This window comes from Lissotriton helveticus, chromosome 8 (assembly GCF_964261635.1).
Source record: "Lissotriton helveticus chromosome 8, aLisHel1.1, whole genome shotgun sequence".
Lineage (NCBI taxonomy): Eukaryota > Metazoa > Chordata > Amphibia > Caudata > Salamandridae > Lissotriton > Lissotriton helveticus.
The window spans coordinates 1,542,367,123-1,542,380,362 of record NC_136069.1 but is presented as its reverse complement, the minus strand read 5'-3'; the positions used below and the strand labels follow the sequence as shown (position 1 = coordinate 1,542,380,362).

General features: G+C 42.7%; 13 non-coding genes across 13 annotated transcripts; all 13 read left to right on the top strand.

Moving 5' to 3' along the window:
- Positions 1–35: 35 nt before the first annotated feature.
- TRNAL-CAG (transfer RNA leucine (anticodon CAG)) lies at positions 36–118 on the top strand. The gene has a single exon. It is a non-coding gene; the product is annotated as a tRNA-Leu (tRNA).
- A 189-nt stretch (positions 119–307) lies between these two features.
- Positions 308–390, top strand: TRNAL-AAG (transfer RNA leucine (anticodon AAG)). Its single transcript has one exon. It is a non-coding gene; the product is annotated as a tRNA-Leu (tRNA).
- A 1,026-nt stretch (positions 391–1,416) lies between these two features.
- On the top strand, positions 1,417–1,499 carry TRNAL-UAG (transfer RNA leucine (anticodon UAG)). Its single transcript has one exon. It is a non-coding gene; the product is annotated as a tRNA-Leu (tRNA).
- Positions 1,500–2,403: 904 nt separating this feature from the next.
- TRNAL-AAG (transfer RNA leucine (anticodon AAG)) lies at positions 2,404–2,486 on the top strand. Its single transcript has one exon. It is a non-coding gene; the product is annotated as a tRNA-Leu (tRNA).
- Positions 2,487–3,512: 1,026 nt separating this feature from the next.
- On the top strand, positions 3,513–3,595 carry TRNAL-UAG (transfer RNA leucine (anticodon UAG)). Its single transcript has one exon. It is a non-coding gene; the product is annotated as a tRNA-Leu (tRNA).
- A 904-nt stretch (positions 3,596–4,499) lies between these two features.
- Positions 4,500–4,582, top strand: TRNAL-AAG (transfer RNA leucine (anticodon AAG)). Its single transcript has one exon. It is a non-coding gene; the product is annotated as a tRNA-Leu (tRNA).
- A 2,012-nt stretch (positions 4,583–6,594) lies between these two features.
- TRNAL-AAG (transfer RNA leucine (anticodon AAG)) lies at positions 6,595–6,677 on the top strand. Its single transcript has one exon. It is a non-coding gene; the product is annotated as a tRNA-Leu (tRNA).
- A 1,026-nt stretch (positions 6,678–7,703) lies between these two features.
- Positions 7,704–7,786, top strand: TRNAP-AGG (transfer RNA proline (anticodon AGG)). The gene has a single exon. It is a non-coding gene; the product is annotated as a tRNA-Pro (tRNA).
- A 632-nt stretch (positions 7,787–8,418) lies between these two features.
- On the top strand, positions 8,419–8,501 carry TRNAL-CAG (transfer RNA leucine (anticodon CAG)). The gene has a single exon. It is a non-coding gene; the product is annotated as a tRNA-Leu (tRNA).
- A 2,013-nt stretch (positions 8,502–10,514) lies between these two features.
- On the top strand, positions 10,515–10,597 carry TRNAL-CAG (transfer RNA leucine (anticodon CAG)). The gene has a single exon. It is a non-coding gene; the product is annotated as a tRNA-Leu (tRNA).
- Positions 10,598–11,895: 1,298 nt separating this feature from the next.
- Positions 11,896–11,978, top strand: TRNAL-UAG (transfer RNA leucine (anticodon UAG)). Its single transcript has one exon. It is a non-coding gene; the product is annotated as a tRNA-Leu (tRNA).
- Positions 11,979–12,610: 632 nt separating this feature from the next.
- Positions 12,611–12,693, top strand: TRNAL-CAG (transfer RNA leucine (anticodon CAG)). The gene has a single exon. It is a non-coding gene; the product is annotated as a tRNA-Leu (tRNA).
- A 190-nt stretch (positions 12,694–12,883) lies between these two features.
- Positions 12,884–12,966, top strand: TRNAL-AAG (transfer RNA leucine (anticodon AAG)). Its single transcript has one exon. It is a non-coding gene; the product is annotated as a tRNA-Leu (tRNA).
- Positions 12,967–13,240: the final 274 nt, after the last annotated feature.

Here is a 13,240-nt window from a genome sequence, read left to right as displayed (position 1 = left end):
GGCTGTCTGGCTAGTGGAAGGTGCTGCAAATGCAAGTCAGGATGGCCGAGTGGTCTAAGGCGCTGCGTTCAGGTCGCAGTCTCTTCTGGAGGCGTGGGTTCAAATCCCACTTCTGACAAACCTGTATTTAATCTTCTTTTTTCTTGAGGGAGAAAATCAGATCATTTTCCTCACATGGGCTTATATGGTTGTCATTTTGGAAAAGTGCAGTGAGTTTTTTTCTTGCTATAGCCACTTATGGCCTAAGATGTGTGTTTTTTTTGTTCACACTATCTTTCTCACTATGTAGATGGACAAGCAACATGTGGTCAGGATGGCCGAGTGGTCTAAGGCGCTGCGTTAAGGCCGCAGTCTCTCCTGGAGGCGTGGGTTCGAATCCCACTTCTGACAAAACTTTAAGTCCATTTTGTCTCTGCGTTCCTTCAGAATCTCAGCTAAAAATTGGCAGTGCATATAATATCTGAATAAGTACCAAACTTCAGTTTCAACTGCAAATGAATTTGCCCAATTCTGTCTTCAAGCTCGTATAATATTCTTCTAGCACTAGTGGTGTTTTATGTGTTTTTTGGGGGGTGCCTAAAAAATCCCTTTTATTGAAGAAATGGCTTACATTCAGTCTTGTGATATTTTCGGTTTCCAATAAGTAGATTTTTAATTTTATGTAACCTCATTTTCTAATGATCCATTCAAGAGATGTTTCCACTATGAAATGAAGAGCAAGGGGAAAGAGCACAAATGATAGAGCCAGTGAGTGAGATGGGGTGTTGAGGAAGGAGAGAATGAAACAAAGACAGAGTGAGTGAACGGCAGGTAGGCATAGAAGAGGAGACTAGAAGTGAAGGTGACTTGCTTTTCCCTGCTCTTGACCTCCCACCCATCTCAAACCAATCACAAACATACCTTCTATGCAACGTTGGTATGCAGAACTTCACTCCTCAGCCAGTGAGGGTGAGTCCCAAGCCAGGGGCTAGAGAGCAAAAGAATGGATGTGCTCAGACGTTCCTTGCTAGGGACAGTTGATCTGAAACAAGGCCTGCTCTCTTGTTTCCAGCAAGGATCTAGAAATTCTGCATGAATCTGCAAGGCACATTGACAGCATAAATTTGCATAAACTGCCCCACCTTCTGCCTTCCTACTTCCTGAGCAATAGTTGTTTGTGTATAAAGAGAGAGGTCGCAGGCAAGATAATTTTGTGAGTAGGATACAGAACCCTAAATAGCTGGTGAGAGGTATAAGTTATTCTAAAAGCATAAAAACAGTACACCTGTGAAATGAAATGCTTTCATATGTGATCTTCTGTGTTTATTGTCCTGTGCAAAAAGTTGCACCTTGTGTTTGAAGGTTGAAATTATTTCAAGCTTGCATGGACGCAGACATTTCTGAGTGACTTTTATACATTTCTTAGGACTCTTCACTGTCAGGATGGCCGAGTGGTCTAAGGCGCTGTGTTTAGGCTGCAGTCTCCTCTGGAGGCGTGGGTTCGAATCCCACTTCTGAAATGACTTTTGGAGATATAATCTTCTTCATCAGGATAACATCTGATGGAAGTTGCATCTGTTCGTCTTCACCTGGGACGTTATTCCGTCCTCGTCTAGTCAAGAGAGCTTGGGTTTCTCATGTATTTCTGTTGTACAAAGTCTTGCTGATAAAGTGCAATCCTTACCAAATGAGCTTAGGACCCATGTAAGAGCTCATCTAGAAGAGTCATGCTCTTGTATTCCCTGGCCAGACAGGCCATGCAAATTTGGAAGAATGCCAAGCACCTGGTAGACAGCTGTACTCCAGCACACTTACAGCAATGTCCTCAGGGCTGTGATCAGGGGCTGCTTAGATTTGCGTAATCCACCCTATGTTGTGACATTGAGCTCCCTTGTTGAATTTGCTTTAGTCAGCCAAGATGTGGCTGTTGACTCAATTTCAAAGCAGCTTTGGGCCGTTCAAGTGGCTGGTGAATAGCACTTTCTCTTTGTACGCTTTAAAGGTCTAAAGAGTTCTTCATAGGTACTGCTCTGTATGGATTGTTCAAAGATCTGTTGGAAATGCTTATAATGGGATAAATAAATTGAGGGCATGCCTTTTCGGTACCAAACTTGCATGGCTGTCTGGCTTGTGGAAGGTGCTGCAAATGCAAGTCAGGATGGCCGAGTGGTCTAAGGCGCTGCGTTCAGGTCGCAGTCTCTTCTGGAGGCCTGGGTTAAAATCCCACTTCTGACAAACCTGTGTTTAATCTTCTTTTTTCTTGAGGGAGAAAATCAGATCATTTCCCTCACATGAGCTTATATGGTTGTCTTTTTGGAAAAGTGCAGTGAGTTTTTTTCTTGCTATAGCCACTTATGGCCTAAGATGTGTGTTTTTTTTGTTCAAACTATCTTTCTCACTATGTAGATGGACAAGCAACATGTGGTCAGGATGGCCGAGTGGTCTAAGGTGCTGCGTTAAGGCCGCAGTCTCTCCTGGAGGCGTGGGTTCGAATCCCACTTCTGACAAAACTTTAAGTCCATTTTGTCTCTGCTTTCCTTCAGAATCTCAGCTAAAAATTGGCAGTGCATATAATATCTGAATAAGTACCAAACTTCAGTTTCAACTGCAAATGAATTTGCCCAATTCTGTCTTCAAGCTCGTATAATATTCTTCTAGCACTAGTGGTGTTTTATGTGTTTTTTGGGGGGTGCCTAAAAAATCCCTTTTATTGAAGAAATGGCTTACATTCAGTCTTGTGATATTTTTGGTTTCCAATAAGTAGATTTTTAATTTTATGTAACCTCATTTTCTAATGATCCATTCAAGATATGTTTCCAGTATGAAATGAAGAGCAAGGGGAAAGAGCACAGATGATAGAGCCAGTGAGTGAGATGGGGTGTTGAGGAAGGAGAGAATGAAACAAAGACAGAGTGAGTGAACGGCAGGTAGGCATAGAAGAGGAGACTAGAAGTGAAGGTGACTTGCTTTTCCCTGCTCTTGACCTCCCACCCATCTCAAACCAATCACAAACATACCTTCTATTCAAAGTTGGTATGCAGAACTTCACTCCTCAGCCAGTGAGGGTGAGTCCCAAGCCAGGGGCTAGAGAGCAAAAGAATGGATGTGCTCAGACGTTCCTTGCTAGGGACAGTTGATCTGAAACAAGATCTGCTCTCTTGTTTCCAGCAAGGAACTAGAAATTCTGCATGAATCTGCAAGGCACATTGACAGCATAAATTTGCATAAACTGCCCCACCTTCTGCCTTCCTACTTCCTGAGCAGTAGTTGTTTGTGTATAAAGAGAGAGGTCGCAGGCAAGGTACTTTTGTGAGTAGGATACAGAAACCTAAATAGCTAGTGAGAGGTATAAGTTATTCTAAAAGCATAAAAACAGTACACCTGTGAAATGAAATGCTTTCATATGTGATCTTCTGTGTTTATTGTCCTGTGCAAAAAGTTGCACCTTGTGTTTGAAGGTTGAAATTATTTCAAGCTTGCATGGACGCAGAAATGTCTGAGTGACTTTTATACATTTCTTAGGACTCTCCACTGTCAGGATGGCCGAGTGGTCTAAGGCGCTGTGTTTAGGCCGCAGTCTCCTCTGGAGGCGTGGGTTCGAATCCCACTTCTGACATGACTTTTGGAGATATAATCTTCTTCATCAGGATAACATCTGATGGAAGTTGCATCTGTTCGTCTTCACCTGGGACGTTATTCCGTCCTCGTCTAGTCAAGAGAGCTTGGGTTTCTCATATATTTCTGTTGTACAAAGTCTTGCTGATAAAGTGCAATCCTTACCAAATGAGCTTAGGACCCATGTAAGAGCTCATCTAGAAGAGTCATGCTCTTGTATTCCCTGGCCAGACAGGCCATGCAAATTTGGAAGAATGCCAAGCACCTAGTAGACAGCTGTACTCCAGCACACTTACAGCAATGTCCTCAGGGCTGTGATCAGGGGCTGCTTAGATTTGCATATTCCACCCTAGGTTGTGACATTGAGCTCCCTTGTTGAATTTGCTTTAGTCAGCCAAGATGTGGCTGTTGACTCAATTTCAAAGCAGCTTTGGGCCGTTCAAGTGGCTGGTGAATAGCACTTTCTCTTTGTACGCTTTAAAGGTCTAAAGAGTTCTTCATAGGTACTGCTCTGTATGGATTGTTCAAAGATCTGTTGGAAATGCTTATAATGGGATAAATAAATTGAGGGCATGCCTTTTCGGTACCAAACTTGCATGGCTGTCTGGCTAGTGGAAGGTGCTGCAAATGCAAGTCAGGATGGCCGAGTGGTCTAAGGCGCTGCGTTCAGGTCGCAGTCTCTTCTGGAGGCGGGGGTTCAAATCCCACTTCTGACAAACCTGTGTTTAATCTTCTTTTTTCTTGAGGGAGAAAATCAGATCATTTTCCTCACACGGGCTTATATGGTTGTCATTTTGGAAAAGTGCAGTGAGTTTTTTTCTTGCTATAGCCACTTATGGCCTAAGATGTGTGTTTTTTTTGTTCACACTATCTTTCTCACTATGTAGATGGACAAGCAACATGTGGTCAGGATGGCCGAGTGGTCTAAGGCGCTGCGTTAAGGCCGCAGTCTCTCCTGGAGGCGTGGGTTCGAATCTCACTTCTGACAAAACTTTAAGTCCATTTTGTGTCTGCGTTCCTTCAGAATCTCAGCTAAAAATTGGCAGTGCATATAATATCTGAATAAGTACCAAACTTCAGTTTCAACTGCAAATGAATTTTCCCAATTCTGTCTTCAAGCTCTTATAATATTCTTCTAGCACTCGTGGTGTTTTATGTGTTTTTTGGGGGGTGCCTAAAAAATCCCTTTTATTGAAGAAATGGCTTACATTCAGTCTTGTGATATTTTTGGTTTCCAATAAGTAGATTTTTAATTTTATGTAACCTCATTTTCTAATGATCCATTCAAGAGATGTTTCCACTATGAAATGAAGAGCAAGGGGAAAGAGTACGAATGATAGAGCGAGTGAGTGAGATGGGGTGTTGAGGAAGGAGAGAATGAAACAAAGACAGAGTGAGTGAACGGCAGGTAGGCATAGAAAAGGAGACTAGAAGTGAAGGTGACTTGCTTTTCCCTGCTCTTGACCTCCCACCCATCTCAAACCAATCACAAACATACCTTCTATGCAACGTTGGTATGCAGAACTTCACTCCTCAGCCAGTGAGGGTGAGTCCCAAGCCAGGGGCTAGAGAGCAAAAGAATGGATGTGCTCAGACGTTCCTTGCTAGGGACAGTTGATCTGAAACAAGGCCTGCTCTCTTGTTTCCAGCAAGGATCTAGAAATTCTGCATGAATCTGCAAGGCACATTGACAGCATAAATGTGCATAAACTGCCCCACCTTCTGCCTTCCTACTTCCTGAGCAGTAGTTGTTTGTGTATAGAGAGAAAGGTCGCAGGCAAGGTAATTTTGTGAGTCGGATACAGAACCCTAAATAGCTGGTGAGAGGTATAAGTTATTCTAAAAGCATAAAAACAGTACACCTGTGAAATGAAATGCTTTCATATGTGATCTTCTGTGTTTATTGTCCTGTGCAAAAAGTTGCACCTTGTGTTTGAAGGTTGAAATTATTTCAAGCTTGCATGGACGCAGAAATTTCTGAGTGACTTTTTAACATTTCTTAGGACTCTTCACTGTCAGGATGGCCGAGTGGTCTAAGGCGCTGTGTTTAGGCTGCAGTCTCCTCTGAAGGCGTGGGTTCGAATCCCACTTCTGAAATGACTTTTGGAGATATAATCTTCTTCATCAGGATAACATCTGATGGAAGTTGCTTCTGTTCGTCTTCACCTGGGACGTTATTCTGTCCTCGTCTAGTCAAGAGAGCTTGAGTTTCTCATATATTTCTGTTGTACAAAGTCTTGCTGATAAAGTGCAATCCTTACCAAATGAGCTTATGACCCATGTAAGAGCTCATCTAGAAGAGTCATTCTCTTGTATTCCCTGGCCAGACAGGCCATACACATTTGGAAGAATGCCAAGCACCTGGTAGACAGCTGGACTCCAGCACACTTACAGCAATTTCCTCAGGGCAGTGATCAGGGGCTACTTAGATTTGCGAATTCCACCCTATGTTGTGACATTGAGATCCCTTGTTGAATTTGCTTTAGTCAGCCAAGATGTGGCTATTGACTCAATTTCAAAGCAGCTTTGGGCCGTTCAAGTGGCTGGTGAATAGCACTTTCTCTTTGTACTCATTAAAGGTCTAAAGAGTTCTTCATAGGTACTGCTCAGTATGGATTGTTCAAAGATCTGTTGGAAATGCTTATAATGGGATAAATAAATTGAGGGCATGCCTTTTCGGTACCCCACTTGCATGGCTGTCTGGCTTTTGGAAGGTGCTGCAAATGCAAGTCAGGATGGCCCAGTGGTCTAAGGTGCTGCGTTCAGGTTGCAGTCTCTTCTGGAGGTGTGGGTTCAAATCCCACTTCTGACAAACCTGTGTTTAATCTTCTTTTTTCTTGAGGGAGAAAATCAGATCATTTCCCTCACATGGGCCTATATGGTTGTCTTTTTGGAAAAGTGCAGTGAGTTTTTTTCTTGCTATAGCCACTCATGGCCTAAGATGTGTGTTTTTTTGTTCACACTATCTTTCTCACTATATAGATGAACAAGCAACATGTGGTCAGGATGGCCGAGTGGTCTAAGGCACTGCATTAAGGCCGCAGTCTCTCCTGGAGGCGTGGGTTCGAATCCCACTTCTGACAAAACTTTAAGTCCATTTTGTCTCTGCGTTCCTTCAGAATCTCAGCTAAAAATTGGCAGTGCATATAATATCTGAATAAGTACCAAACTTCAGTTTCAACTGCAAATGAATTTGCCCAATTCTGTCTTCAAGCTCGTATAATATTCTTCTAGCACTAGTGGTGTTTTATGTGTTTTTTGGGGGGTGCCTAAAAAATCCCTTTTATTGAAGAAATGGCTTACATTCAGTCTTGTGATATTTTTGGTTTCCAATAAGTAGATTTTTAATTTTATGTAACCTCATTTTCTAATGATCCATTCAAGAGATGTTTCCACTATGAAATGAAGAGCAAGGGGAAAGAGCACAAATGATAGAGCCAGTGAGTGAGATGGGGTGTTGAGGAAGGAGAGAATGAAACAAAGACAGAGTGAGTGAACGGCAGGTAGGCATAGAAGAGGAGACTAGAACTGAAGGTGACTTGCTTTTCCCTGCTCTTGACCTCCCACCCATCTCAAACCAATCACAAACATACCTTCTATTCAACGTTGGTATGCAGAACTTCACTCCTCAGCCAGTGAGGGTGAGTCCCAAGCCAGGGGCTAGAGAGCAAAAGAATGGATGTGCTCAGACGTTCCTTGCTAGGGACAGTTGATCTGAAACAAGGCCTGCTCTCTTGTTTCCAGCAAGGAACTAGAAATTCTGCATGAATCTGCAAGGCACATTGACAGCATAAATTTGCATAAACTGCCCCACCTTCTGCCTTCCTACTTCCTGAGCAGTAGTTGTTTGTGTATAAAGAGAGAGGTCGCAGGCAAGGTAATTTTGTGAGTAGGATACAGAACCCTAAATAGCTGGTGAGAGGTATAAGTTATTCTAAAAGCATAAAAACAGTACACCTGTGAAATGAAATGCTTTCATATGTGATCTTCTGTGTTTATTGTCCTGTGCAAAAAGTTGTACCTTGTGTTTGAAGGTTGAAATTATTTCAAGCTTGCATGGACGCAGAAATTTCTGAGTGACTTTTATACATTTCTTAGGACTCTCCACTGTCAGGATGGCCGAGTGGTCTAAGGTGCGTTGTTTAGGCTGCAGTCTCCTCTGGAGGCGTGGGTTCGAATCCCACTTCTGACATGACTTTTGGAGATATAATCTTCTTCATCAGGATAACATCTGATGGAAGTTGCATCTGTTCGTCTTCACCTGGGACGTTATTCCGTCCTCGTCTAGTCAAGAAAGCTTGGGTTTCTCATATATTTCTGTTGTACAAAGTCTTGCTGATAAAGTGCAATCCTTACCAAATGAGCTTAGGACCCATGTAAGAGCTCATCTAGAAGAGTCATGCTCTTGTATTCCCTGGCCAGACAGGCCATGCAAATTTGGAAGAATGCCAAGCACCTGGTAGACAGCTGTACTCCAGCACACTTACAGCAATGTCCTCAGGGCTGTGATCAGGGGCTGCTTAGATTTGCGTATTCCACCCTATGTTGTGACATTGAGCTCCCTTGTTGAATTTGCTTTAGTCAGCCAAGATGTGGCTGTTGACTCAATTTCAAAGCAGCTTTGGGCCGTTCAAGTGGCTGGTGAATAGCACTTTCTCTTTGTACGCTTTAAAGGTCTAAAGAGTTCTTCATAGGTACTGCTCTGTATGGATTGTTCAAAGATCTGTTGGAAATGCTTATAATGGGATAAATAAATTGAGGGCATGCCTTTTCGGTACCAAACTTGCATGGCTGTCTGGCTTGTGGAAGGTGCTGCAAATGCAAGTCAGGATGGCCGAGTGGTCTAAGGCGCTGCGTTCAGGTCGCTGTCTCTTCTGGAGGCGTGGGTTCAAATCCCACTTCTGACAAACCTGTGTTTAATCTTCTTTTTTCTTGAGGGAGAAAATCAGATCATTTCCCTCACATGGGCTTATATGGTTGTCTTTTTGGAAAAGTGCAGTGAGTTTTTTTCTTGCTATAGCCACTTATGGCCTAAGATGTGTGTTTTTTTTGTTCACACTATCTTTCTCACTATGTAGATGGACAAGCAACATGTGGTCAGGATGACCGAGTGGTCTAAGGCGCTGCGTTAAGGCCGCAGTCTCTCCTGGAGGCGTGGGTTCGAATCTCACTTCTGACAAAACTTTAAGTCCATTTTGTCTCTGCGTTCCTTCAGAATCTCAGCTAAAAATTGGCAGTGCATATAATATCTGAATAAGTACCAAACTTCAGTTTCAACTGCAAATGAATTTGCCCAATTCTGTCTTCAAGCTCTTATAATATTCTTCTAGCACTAGTGATGTTTTATGTGTTTTTTGGGGGGTGCCTAAAAAATCCCTTTTATTGAAGAAATGGCTTACATTCAGTCTTGTGATATTTTTGGTTTCCAATAAGTAGATTTTTAATTTTATGTAACCTCATTTTCTAATGATCCATTCAAGAGATGTTTCCACTATGAAATGAAGAGCAAGGGGAAAGAGCACAAATGATAGAGCGAGTGAGTGAGATGGGGTGTTGAGGAAGGAGAGAATGAAACAAAGACAGAGTGAGTGAACGGCAGGTAGGCATAGAAGAGGAGACTAGAAGTGAAAGTGACTTGCTTTTCCCTGCTCTTGACCTCCCACCCATCTCAAACCAATCACAAACATACCTTCTATGCAACGTTGGTATGCAGAACTTCACTCCTCAGCCAGTGAGGGTGAGTCCCAAGCCAGGGGCTAGAGAGCAAAAGAATGGATGTGCTCAGACGTTCCTTGCTAGGGACAGTTGATCTGAAACAAGGCCTGCTCTCTTGTTTCCAGCAAGGATCTAGAAATTCTGCATGAATGTGCAAGGCACATTGCCAGCATAAATTTGCATAAACTGCCCCACCTTCTGCCTTCCTACTTCCTGAGCAGTAGTTGTTTGTGTATAGAGAGAAAGGTCGCAGGCAAGGTAATTTTGTAAGTAGGATACAGAACCCTAAATAGCTGGCGAGAGGTATAAGTTATTCTAAAAGCATAAAAACAGTACACCTGTGAAATGAAATGCTTTCATATGTGATCTTCTGTGTTTATTGTCCTGTGCAAAAAGTTGCACCTTGTGTTTGAAGGTTGAAATTATTTCAAGCTTGCATGGACGCAGAAATTTCTGAGTGACTTTTATACATTTCTTAGGACTCTTCACTGTCAGGATGGCCGAGTGGTCTAAGGTGCTGTGTTTAGGCCGCAGTCTCCTCTGAAGGCGTGGGTTCGAATCCCACTTCTGAAATGACTTTTGGAGATATAATCTTCTTCATCAGGATAACATCTGATGGAAGTTGCTTCTGTTCGTCTTCACCTGGGACGTTTTTCTGTCCTCGTCTAGTCAAGAGAGCTTGAGTTTCTCATATATTTCTGTTGTACAAAGTCTTGCTGATAAAGTGCAATCCTTACCAAATGAGCTTATGACCCATGTAAGAGCTCATCTAGAAGAGTCATTCTCTTGTATTCCCTGGCCAGACAGGCCATACAAATTTGGAAGAATGCCAAGCACCTGGTAGACAGCTGGACTCCAGCACACTTACAGCAATTTCCTCAGGGCAGTGATCAGGGGCTACTTAGATTTGCGAATTCCACCCTATGTTGTGACATTGAGATCCCTTGTTGAATCTGCTTTAGTCAGCCAAGATGTGGCTATTGACTCAATTTCAAAGCAGCTTTGGGCCGTTCAAGTGGCTGGTGAATAGCACTTTCTCTTTGTACTCATTAAAGGTCTAAAGAGTTCTTCATAGGTACTGCTCTGTATGGATTGTTCAAAGATCTGTTGGAAATGCTAATAATGGGATAAATAAATTGAGGGCATGCCTTTACGGTACCCCACTTGCATGGCTGTCTGGCTTGTGGAAGGTGCTGCAAATGCATGTCAGGATGGCCGAGTGGTCTAAGGCGCTGAGTTCAGGTCGCAGTCTCTTTTGGAGGCGTGGGTTCAAATCCCACTTCTGACAAACCTGTGTTTAATCTTCTTTTTTCTTGAGGGAGAAAATCAGATCATTTCCCTCACATGGGCTTATATGGTTGTCTTTTTGGAAAAGTGCAGTGAGTTTTTTTCTTTCTATAGCCACTCATGGCCTAAGATGTGTGTTTTTTTTGTTCACACTATCTTTCTCACTATGTAGATGAACAAGCAACATGTGGTCAGGATGGCCGAGTGGTCTAAGGTGCTGCGTTAAGGCCGCAGTCTCTCCTGGAGGCGTTGGTTCGAATCCCACTTCTGACAAAACTTTAAGTCCATTTTGTCTCTGCGTTCCTTCAGAATCTCAGCTAAAAATTGGCAGTGCATATAATATCTGAATAAGTACCAAACTTCAGTTTCAACTGCAAATGAATTTGCCCAATTCTGTCTTCAAGCTCGTATAATATTCTTCTAGCACTAGTGGTGTTTTATGTGTTTTTTGGGGGGTGCCTAAAAAATCCCTTTTATTGAAGTAATGGCTTACATTCAGTCTTGTGATATTTTTGGTTTCCAATAAGTAGATTTTTAATTTTATGTAACCTCATTTTCTAATGATCCATTCAAGAGATGTTTCCAGTATGAAATGAAGAGCAAGGGGAAAGAGCACAGATGATAGAGCCAGTGAGTGAGATGGGGTGTTGAGGAAGGAGAGAATGAAACAAAGACAGAGTGAGTGAACGGCAGGTAGGCATAGAAGAGGAGACTAGAAGTGAAGGTGACTTGCTTTTCCCTGCTCTTGACCTCCCACCCATCTCAAACCAATCACAAACATACCTTCTATTCAACGTTGGTATGCAGAACTTCACTCCTCAGCCAGTGAGGGTGAGTCCCAAGCCAGGGGCTAGAGAGCAAAAGAATGGATGTGCTCAGACGTTCCTTGCTAGGGACAGTTGATCTGAAACAAGGCCTGCTCTCTTGTTTCCAACAAGGATCTAGAAATTCTGCGTGAATCTGCAAGGCACATTGACAGCATAAATTTGCATAAACTGCCCCACCTTCTGCCTTCCTACTTCCTGAGCAGTAGTTGTTTGTGTATAAAGAGAGAGGTCGCAGGCAAGGTAATTTTGTGAGTAGGATACAGAACCCTAAATAGCTGGTGAGAGGTATAAGTTATTCTAAAAGCATAAAAACAGTACACCTGTGAAATGAAATGCTTTCATATGTGATCTTCTGTGTTTATTGTCCTGTGCAAAAAGTTGCACCTTGTGTTTGAAGGTTGAAATTATTTCAAGCTTGCATGGACGCAGAAATGTCTGAGTGACTTTTATACATTTCTTAGGACTCTCCACTGTCAGGATGGCCGAGTGGTCTAAGGCGCTGTGTTTAGGCCGCAGTCTCCTCTGGAGGCGTGGGTTCGAATCCCACTTCTGACATGACTTTTGGAGATATAATCTTCTTCATCAGGATAACATCTGATGGAAGTTGCATCTGTTCGTCTTCACCTGGGACGTTATTCCGTCCTCGTCTAGTCAAGAGAGCTTGGGTTTCTCATTAATTTCTGTTGTACAAAGTCTTGCTGACAAAGTGCAATCCTTACCAAATGAGCTTAGGACCCATGTAAGAGCTCATCTAGAAGAGTCATGCTCTTGTATTCCCTGGCCAGACAGGCCATGCAAATTTGGAAGAATGCCAAGCACCTGGTAGACAGCTGTACTCCAGCACACTTACAGCAATGTCCTCAGGGCTGTGATCAGGGGCTGCTTAGATTTGAGTATTCCACCCTATGTTGTGACATTGAGCTCCCTTGTTGAATTTGCTTTAGTCAGCCAAGATGTGGCTGTTGACTCAATTTCAAAGCAGCTTTGGGCCGTTCAAGTGGCTGGTGAATAGCACTTTCTCTTTGTACGCTTTAAAGGTCTAAAGAGTTCTTCATAGGTACTGCTCTGTATGGATTGTTCAAAGATCTGTTGGAAATGCTTATAATGGGATAAATAAATTGAGGGCATGCCTTTTCGGTACCAAACTTGCATGGCTGTCTGGCTTGTGAAAGGTGTTGCAAATGCAAGTCAGGATGGCCGAGTGGTCTAAGGCGCTGCATTCAGGTCGCAGTCTCTTCTGGAGGCGTGGGTTCAAATCCCACTTCTGACAAACCTGTGTTTAATCTTCTTTTTTCTTGAGGGAGAAAATCAGATCATTTCCCTCACATGGGCTTATATGGTTGTCTTTTTGGAAAAGTGCAGTGAGTTTTTTTCTTGCTATAGCCACTTATGGCCTAAGATGTGTGTTTTTTTTTGTTCACACTATCTTTCTCACTATGTAGATGGACAAGCAACATGTGGTCAGGATGGCCGAGTGGTCTAAGGCGCTGCGTTAAGGCCGCAGTCTCTCCTGGAGGCGTGGGTTCAAATCACACTTCTGACAAAACTTTGAGTCCATTTTGTCACTGCGTTCCTTCAGAATCTCAGCTAAAAATTGGCAGTGCATATAATATCTGAATAAGTACCAAACTTCAGTTTCAACTGCAAATGAATTTGCCCAATTCTGTCTTCAAGCTCGTATAATATTCTTCTAGCACTAGTGGTGTTTTATGTGTTTTTTGGGGGGTGCCTAAAAAATCCCTTTTATTGAAGAAATGGCTTACATTCAGTCTTGTGATATTTTTGGTTTCCAATAAGTAGATTTTTAATTTTATGTA